Below are 9573 nucleotides of genomic sequence, written 5' to 3' on the forward strand. Positions count from 1 at the left end.
GAGTTGGCGTCTATGCAAATGAGTCCAAGGTGGCCTGGGAACAGAAGTGACTTGACAGAGAGAAGCTGAGACGTTATTTGATTTCTGGTTTCTGCATCTTCTTTCTTGGCTTATGCATTTGTTTTGATGTTAAAAGGGACATATTGGCAGCAGTCCTTTGAGCTACTGACTGCGAGAGAACCGGCTGGATGCCTGTGACAGTTACCTCCCTTCTTCATCTCCAGCACCTGGATTCCCTTTTCCTCCCCAGGGGATTGAAATCCTGGTTCCTACACCCCTACTTCTTCTTTTGCTTTTGCTCTGTTGGGATGGAAATTTCCCCCATCCTTTCTGAAAAAGGCCGATGGAGGAGGTCACTGTCTACAAAATATCCTTATTTTAATGCCACATTTTAGGAAAAGATTGGAAATCATGTTTCTATGTTATTTTGGAGGCATCTACTCTATTGTTTTCTCAATTCTAGTATTGTTGTGAAGCCCCACACCAAAGCCTTTGTTCTTAAACTTTTGAAAGCTGGGTGGTGGTAGTGCATGCCTTTCATCCCAGCTCTCAGAAGGTAGAGGCAGGCAGATTTTTGAGAGTTTGAGCCCAGTCTGGTTTACAGAATGAGTTCCAGGACATCCAGGTCTGTTACACAGAGAAACCTTGTCTCAAAAAAAGAAAGAAAAAACCCAAAAAACTAAAAAACAAACCAAAAACCAAAACAACAACAACAAAAACCTTTTGAAGGGTTTTCATTCCCACTCCATATAATCTGAAGGGTGATCTGTGATAGCCACACATCCAGCCTTCAGGGTCCAGCTGTGTTAAATATGCAGCAAGCCAAAGTAAGAGAAAAAATAGCAAATGATAGATACATAATAGATGGATACATAGATGTATGATAGATATGGATAATAGATATGGGTAGATGATAGATAACATAGATGATAGATAGATAAATGGATCGATAGATATAGGTAGGTGATAGATAATAGATATAGATGATAGATAGATGATAGATAGATAGATAGATAGATAGATAGATAGATAGATAGATAGACAGACAGCAAAATATCATCACATCTGGCCTTCAAAACATCCAATAGAAACTACCTGGGAAGCCCTGTTGGGCAGTCAGCTGGTGTCCCCAGTAGCAGAGGCGAGCCCTTGGGTGAGGCTTCCACGTAAAAGAGTACCAACAGAAAGGTGATGCCATTAAATTGGGGGCTCACAAACACCCAGTAGAAACCCACTGGGGAAGCTGAGGCAGTCAGTTGGAGTCCCAGTTGAATTTTATCTCTACGGAGAAATTTCCCATGACTGAACTTCCCACGGCCAGGCTTCAGGCTTCTGGTTCCCACGGCAGGCACTTGTATATCACGGATTAAACAATAGGAACCTCTGTTGAAAATAGTTCCCAGCCTTTCTCAAGGACACACACAGTCTTATTACTTGGGCTGTTTTGTTGTTCCCTTCCCTCCAGATCACAGAGCTGGGTATGGAGAAGTCATCCCAAGACAAGGGGCCTTGAAAGATACAAGACAAACAATTTGAGTCTGAAATTGGCTGGGGGTGAGGGATAACCCCATGTCCAGAGCCAGCATCTCAGTGTGCTCAAACAACAGATGCTGATTTGCCTGTACAATGTACATTACAATCCACACTCCGCCCCCCCCCCAGCTTCGTGCTTCTTCTTTCTGTTCATGTCCTGAGATTTATTAGAATGGTTTACAGGCTGTGGTCCAGTTTGTCCAACAATGGCTGACTACCAACAGAAGGTCCAAGAACTCAGTAGTAGTTGTTCAGTTCATGAGACTGGATGTCTCAGCTGGTCTTCAGTATGCACCAGAATCCTGAAGAAGTGGGCTCTTCAGGAAACGGACTTGCTAGTGAGAGCAAGGACAAACAGGCGAAGAGATCAAGCTTCATTCTTCCATGTCCTTTAGAGAGGCTTCCAGTAGAAGGTGTGGCCCAGATTAAAAGTGGTTCTGCCCACCTCAAAATATCTGGATTAAAAGTGTATCTTCTCACCCTAAATGATCTGGATTAAAAGTGTGTCTTCCCACTTCAAATGATATCATTAAGAAAAAAATTCCAGAGGCTGGAGAGATGGCTCAGCAACTGAGAGCACTGGCTGCTCTTCCAGAGGACCTATGTTCAAGTCCCAACATGGCAGCTCACAACTGCCTAAAACTCCAGTTCCAGGGGACCTGGCATCCTCACGCGTACATCCGGGCAGGCAAAACACCAATGCACATTAAAATAAATTACTTAATTTTAAAACTCCCTCACAGATGTGTTCAGCTGCTGGGGTTTTCCTTACTTCCAGGTGTAGTCGAGTTCACAGCTATGAAGGGCTCTCACAGGTGTGGTAGCTGTAACCCCAGCAAAGATCCTTAGACACTCTCTCTAACCAGCCACCGTAGCACATGTGGCAGTGAGTTCCAGACCAGTGAAAGACTATGTCTCACAATAAGCTGGACCATGTTCCTGAATGACACTTGAGACTGCCTTCAGGTATCTGTGCATGTGCACACACATATGCACATGTATCTACGTGTACATATATACCCGCACACACGTGAACAGATGTTCCTTAGTATGTAGTGGGGTTATATATGAATGAACCCACAATAAGATGAAAATATCATGAGTCAAAAATATATCTAATCTGCTTTGCTTACCCAACATCATAGCCCCACCAGTGTATTGTTGTTAATTGACTCTTTCCTTGCAATCACAAGGCCAACTGAAAACTGTGTCTTGATGCTGCCACCCAGCACCCCAAGGCAGAATCTTATGGTATATCGCTAATCCTGGGAGGTTAAAACATTTCTGCTGAATGCTTATTGGTGTCACACCTTTATAAAGTCCAAAAAATATTAAGTCAAACTATCATGTGTTGGAGATCATCTACATATATGTTTATGCATATACATGTAAGTGCTCACATATATGTATAGCAACTTGTTCTTGTTGCATAAACCGCACAGTTTTTCCCCCTCAGGATATCACAAGGATTTTTTTTTTTTGAAAAAAGACTTTATTTATATGTATGAGTGTTTTGCCTACAAGTGTGTCTGTGCACCCTGTGCATGTAATACTCACGGAGGCCAGAAGGTGGCATCAGATCTCCTGGAGCTGGTTATGAGCTGTCGTGTGTGTGTGTGTGTGGGGGGGGGGGAGGTGCTGGAAATTGAACCTGTGTCCTCTGGAAGAGCAGTCAGTGCTCTTAGCTGCTGAGTCGTTTCTCCAGCCCTTATTACTGTTCTTACAACAATTATTATTTATTACTATTGTGTATAATGTGTATATGGGTGTGAGGGCAGGTGTGTCCCACAGCGCATGTGGAGGCCAAAGGACAGCTTTTAGGAGCCCTCCTCTTCTGCCTTGCTGAGTCAGGTTTTCTCTTGTTTTGTGCTGTGTCCTCCAGGCTAACTGGCCTGCGAACATTTGGATAACTCTCTTCTCACTGAATATGTTCCCCTCCTCCAGCTGCCTACATGGGTGCCTGAATTACAGATGCAGGACACGACATCTGGCTTTTTCCATAGGTTCCGGGGACTGAGCTCAGGTCACGTCTACACGGCAGGCAGCAGGCACTTTTACTGACTTAGTCACCTCTTGGGCTCTCTTACATTTTTTTTTCTCCTTTGAATACTTTGTTCCTTCCAAGTTGCTTTTTTTTTTTTTAACACCGTCTTCCACACTCGACTACCGGCAAATGTGGGGACTTCAGCGGTTGACTGTGGCTCTGACTTTGCTTTTCACCATGGAGGGATCAGGCTGGGCCACGTGTAGGGAGTTCGGATGAGAGCATCATCTGTGTGTCTTTCCCCATACGCTACTTAGGTTCCCTGGAGTGTGCTCTCTCAAACTGCTCACCATAAAGTGTTAGTGTGCTTTTACGAGGACCTGGGGAGGATGCGGTATTAGATGTCTGTTTCCCATCTGCTGCCTGGCTTACGGTCCTGGCTCTTCACATGCACCTCCTGCGACTTCGCTCTTTCCTCGCATTTAGTCTCCCGATCCCCACATTTCTGTGTCTCTGAGGTTGGGAAACGTAGTCTTTAAAAGCTCGAGTTAAAACGGTAACAGCAACTCGATAACCGAGCTGAACAACGCTGGGTGTTTGTGAAATAATTTATACACGAAAGCCTGGAACTCGGCAGCAGGCAGTGCTGTTCAATGCATAAGATGTAGAACAAAGCAACATGCTTCGATGTGGGGGTGGCGCTACAGAGGACAAATGGAGTTCTCGGGTGCTCTCTGTGAACGGGAGACAATGGATGCCGGCTGCTCAGATGAGGCCGGACCTGAATCCTGTAAGAAGCCCCGTATGTGGGATTTGGTTTTCCAGATGGTGAATGACTTAGTAAAGCTCAAAACAATAACAACCATAAAGTGAGTGACGTTTCAGCTCACATAGCTAAACTTCTGCTCATTCTGCATACAGTAAAACCATGCAAATATGTTATAAATTATCCTGCTAAATGGAGTTGCTTTGGGGTTTAGACCATTTTTCCTGTCTGAACAAGTCCAGGGCTGTGTAGACCCTTTGGGCTGGGGAACTAACTGCCTCATGCATTATGATATATCATGTAGTCCTGGTCTTTGGTTGCTGAATGCTTGTGTCTTCTAGATTTTGTGGTCGTGAGACATGACCCATGGAAATTGCAGTTGCCCCTGGCCAATGGGAGCATTCTATGCATCTCTTGGCTGGTTCCCTGTGGAGGGCCTATCCCAAGATCCTTGGCGAAAATTGCTACTTTGGGGGACTGTGTTCTCAAAGAGGCACTTACTGTGCAAGCTGTGCTTAAGGAGCGGTCAGATATTAGTACCCTCTTAAAATTAAAATGTGGTCAGGGTTTGCTTTATAAAAGTCTTGGGTGTGGGAGGGGTGACTGGAGGGAGGAGCAGGTGTCTATAAATTAATCATTGTTAAAATGTGGTATTGAATTCATGGTAGTGTATATATATATATATATATATATATATATATATATATATATATAATTTCTCTCAATTTTTCCATGTGTTTGGAGTTGTTCACAAAAAAAAAAAACGGTTTTGAGATGTGCCATTCCAGGTTAGGTTCCTGTGCCTGCTGGTAGGGGTGACAGAAGAGGCATATTAAAGTAGATATTGATGCTTAAGAATGGCAGAAATGTCAGGAAGGCCACCATAATGCTTTTCTATGCCACAGTTATTTTAAGACAGTGCATTTGGTGGGGGGGCTTAAATAAACAGCCTGTTAGGGACACTGGACACTCTCTCCCAATATCTGCTAGCTCTCTAGACTTCTCGTCTTCTATAAGATCACGTCATCCCTCACAAGGAAGTCCTGGTGATTATCTCAACACCAAGTTCCTCATAATTTATTTTAAAAAGAAACAGAATCAGAGCTGAACTCAGTCTATGAAGGAGAAGCGGGAAAGTGCCGGAGGATGTGCGATTCGTGGCAGCCTGGCTGTTTGTCTCAATTCCCTGTGCGTGCCCCAGGGCAGCTGTCACCGCGGCGCGGGTGGGAAGTGGATTATTGGAGTCTTTGCTGCTGCAAAGATGGATGGTTTGTAAGTGGGACCTCTTCTCCTCGCAGTGACCAGGCGCGATATTGAGCAAAATAATGGTCAGAACGAACATTGCCAGGCCCCTAATGAGAAGCTGTTGACAGAAAAATTGCTCTAGCATTCATCAAAAAGCCAATAAATGCCAAGGAAGGGAGCAGAAATGCAGTAGCTTATAAATTCCTTCTCGAGGGGACTGTGGAGAGGACCCGGGGGCAGCACACGGCACTGCCTTCACAGCGCCGCTGAAGAGGCCTCCTGGAAGCCCGTAACATCAATGGGTGGCCTACCTGAGCAGTTTTCATTTATTTATTTCTGAGGGGAGAGAATCAACAAGGAGGCCACGCCAGTCTTTGGTCAGAGCAGTCTGTGTTGGATACCCACAGCGGCTGAATCGCTAGTTCGGTCACGTGACAGTCTGTGCGCCACGCCCGCGTTTGAAAGCTTTACAGGAATGCAGTACTTTGCTCACTAACAAGCCGAATGGATTCTTCTGGGTTCCTGTCACTCCCATGGCCCACACTCCTCACGTTACAGCTGTTGCTCCATGACAGTGTGTCTTCTGTGGAGGTGGTGGGGACGGGGTGGGTATTTACTGACAGCCAAGCATGACTTAGCTTCTTGACTTATACTGGTTCCTGATGGTTATACTGAAGGAGGGACTTCGGTGGGTGAGATCTCTTTGGGAAGGGATTTACAGGCAAAAATATGAGAGCTTGGTTGGGGTCGGACAAGGCCGACAGGGATGGGCCAGTCAGCGATGGACAATCATCTCCTAACTAGGCTCTGGGACGGATGACTTGAGGGGGTCGGGACAGTGCCCGCCGGTAGTATGAGATTTCTCGTGGGGGTGTCATGATTTCGGTGTGATTTGGTCTCATACGTGTCTAAACACTTGGTTCCCAGCGGGTGGCTCTGTCTGGGAAGGTTGTGGAACCTTTGGGAGACAGAGCCTCACTAGAGGAAGAGTGTCAAGCCTTGAGTTTTTCTAGCTGGTCCCACTTCCTGGGACTGACTACCTCAGGGTCCTGCCATTGTGCCTTCCCCGTTATGCTGGAATATGTCCCCTCGAACTATAAGACAAAATGAGCCCTTTCTTCCTTAAGTTTCTTTTCGAGTGTCTTGTCACAACAACAAGAAAAGTGACCACGACAGGGGCTGATGAAAACTCCTCAAAGTATTACACCAGAAAGCTATGAATAGGAACAACTGAATTGTATGTCTTAAGTGGGATCATTTCATGGCATGAGAATCTTATCTTTTGTTTTGTTTTGTTTTGTTTTGTTTTTTGAGACAGGGCTTCTCTTTGTAGCTTTGGTGCCTGTCTTGGAACTCACTCTATAGACCAGACTGGCCTTGAACTCACAGACATCTGCTTGCCTCTGCCTCCTGAGTGCTGGGGTTAAAGGCGTGCACCACCACCATCTGGCCATATCTTTTTTAAATCTGATTTTATTTTATGTGCACTGGTGTGAGGGGTCCCTGGAACTGGAGTTACAGACAGGTGTGAGCTGCCATGTGGGTGCTGGGATTTGAACCTGTGTCGTCTGGAAGAGCAGTCAGTGATCTTAACTGCTGCGCCATCTCTCCAGCCCTGAGAATCATACCTTTCTAATGCTATCTCTGTGTGTGTGTGTTATGTACATGTAGGCATATGTACTTGTGTATGCACGTGAACATGTGTATATGTATGCTAGAGATTGACACTGGGTGTCTTTCTTAATAATGTCCACCTTATTTTTTTCTGAGACTTCATCTTTCTGGAACTAGGAATCTGCTGGTACCTATGCTATCCACCCCCAACACCCCTAAGTGTGCTGGACTTCAGATCTGTGTCACCATGCCCAGTTTACATGGTTGCTGGGGATACAGTCTCAGGTCCTCGTATTTATGAATCGGGTACTTTTACTGACTGAGCCTCTCCCCAGCTCCCTAATGTAATAAATATTATTTTAAAAGCACCAGTAATTCTATCACTCTGAGGCAACCTATTAACCTAAAATGTATATAATAAAAGTGAAGCCTCGACCCCTAGACACCCCCTACTCTCTTCTAGAAAAATGAATGCTGGCGGAATACAGTGAGCTACGTGTAATACCGTGTTTTATAAATGCATGTAATTTTTTTTTCATTCATAAAACAAAGCCCGTCTCTGTCTTTACAAGGGGTTCTAGCTGATCACTGTGTTTAAAGATGTTGTAGATGTCACCTTTAAGGTGTCCTCTGTCACGTTGACACACTGTTACACTGCTCTGTCCACAGCACTGGTCTGTTTGTGGGCTTCTTTTTTTTGGGGGGGTTTGGTTTGATTTCTTGAGACGGGATTTCTCTGTGGCTTTGGAGCTGTCCTGCAACTCACTCTGTAGATCAGGCTGGCCTCAAACTCACAGAGATCCACCTGCCTCTGCCTCCCGAGTGCTGGGATTAAAGGTGTGCACCACCACCACCCAGAGTGGTTTTTGTTTTTTTAAATCTTTGTTTCAACCAAATTTAGAAATTATTTCTCCAGATAAGCAACTATATTATTTAAGTTGTCAAATAAACAACTTTATACTTGTCTCCCCGGGTTTTGAGGTAGTGGGGATCGAGGCCACGGTCTGGTGCATCCTAGGCCCTAATACTGAGCTACAGTGCCAGCCCTTGGGTTTGCTTTTTTCTTTTCTTTTTGATACTACTAATAAAATTACATCATTTCTCCTTCCCCTTCCCACCTTCCAAACCCTTCTATATATGCCTCATTTTGTTCTTTCAAATCCATGACCTCTTTTTCCTTGATTGTTATTGCATACATAGATGTATATGTATATACATATTTATTTCTAAATATAACCTACTCAGTCTGTATAGTGTTACTTGTGTTTTTGTTTCCAGGGCTGATCATTTTGTATTGTGTAGCACAAAGAACAAAAACCCAAAGAAAGCTATTGGGGTTCAACATGAGTATCAGAAAAGCAAAGCAACCAACCACTGTGAGAGCCCTTTTACCGCTACCAAATCTTCAGACCTAAAGGGCGAGATCCTGACTCCATGAATCCTCAGACTGCACACCCCAGTGAGCGCCTGTCTCTTCTGCTTTGTACTCCTCTCTCCACCCAGCCATATCACTCCTGTCTCCACCTCTCTAGTGCTGGGATTAAAGGCATGGGATCCCAAGTGCTGGGATCACCTTTGTGTGAGCTCTGGTTCTCTTTTAGACAGATTCAATCTGTGTAGCCCAGGGTGGCCTTGAACTCACAGAGATCTGTCTGCCTCTGTCTCTGGAGTTCTGGGATTAAAGGCGTGTATTACCACTGCCTGGCCTGTATGGCTGACTAGTGTGGTTGCTTCACCCTCTGATCTTCAGACAAACTTTATTTACTAACACACAAATAATATACCACTACAGCATTGGATAGCCAATTTGTGTGCTCTTCCCTAGGGTAGACTATCTCTCTCCTTCTGCCTGTAGTTCTTTGTGTAGGGTTGAACCCTCGTGGTTCTGTTTCCACTCCATCCATTTTCAACCCTTGAACCCTTGTGTGTGTGTTTTTTTTTTTAAGTCTCTTTGTGTAGCCCAGGCTGGGCTTGAGCCCATTATTTTGCCCAAATTGGCCTCATGCCTCTGTTTCCCAGGCACCAGAATTCCAGATGTGTGCTACCACACCTGGACTGTATGTCCTTTTCATTCATAAATGATGAGGCTACAACCCTCGCTGTGTTGAGAAAAAGCAACCCTCTTCTCAAAACCCAGAATTCCTTGTGTGTTGTTGATCAAATGTCTGACCGGGAAAACCATATGGACAAAATCAACACTGGAAGACCCTGTGACGAACAGCTCTGGGGATAGCTGAAAGATGCTTAATGTATTAATAAGAGGAACGTGTTGAAAATTCTAGCTACCGGCTGTCTGTTTTGTTTAAATGGCTTGCAGGTATGTAGATGGTGACGCTCTCCTAGATGGTGTTGAGTCAGCGGGATAGAACATACCGGGTCAGTTTCACACCGGAGTAGAACCCTTATCCTAAAAGCTCAAGGGCTCCTATGG

General features: G+C 44.9%; 1 non-coding gene across 1 annotated transcript; it reads left to right on the forward strand.

The window, feature by feature from the left end:
- The first annotated feature begins 9285 nt into the window (after positions 1-9285).
- On the forward strand, positions 9286-9348 carry LOC125417715 (small nucleolar RNA SNORD78). The gene has a single exon (XR_007237236.1). It is a non-coding gene; the product is annotated as a small nucleolar RNA SNORD78 (small nucleolar RNA).
- The last annotated feature ends 225 nt before the right edge of the window (positions 9349-9573 follow it).

The sequence above is a fragment of the Myodes glareolus genome, chromosome 14 (genome assembly GCF_982192425.1).
Source record: "Myodes glareolus chromosome 14, mMyoGla1.1, whole genome shotgun sequence".
Taxonomy (NCBI): Eukaryota; Metazoa; Chordata; class Mammalia; order Rodentia; family Cricetidae; genus Myodes; species Myodes glareolus.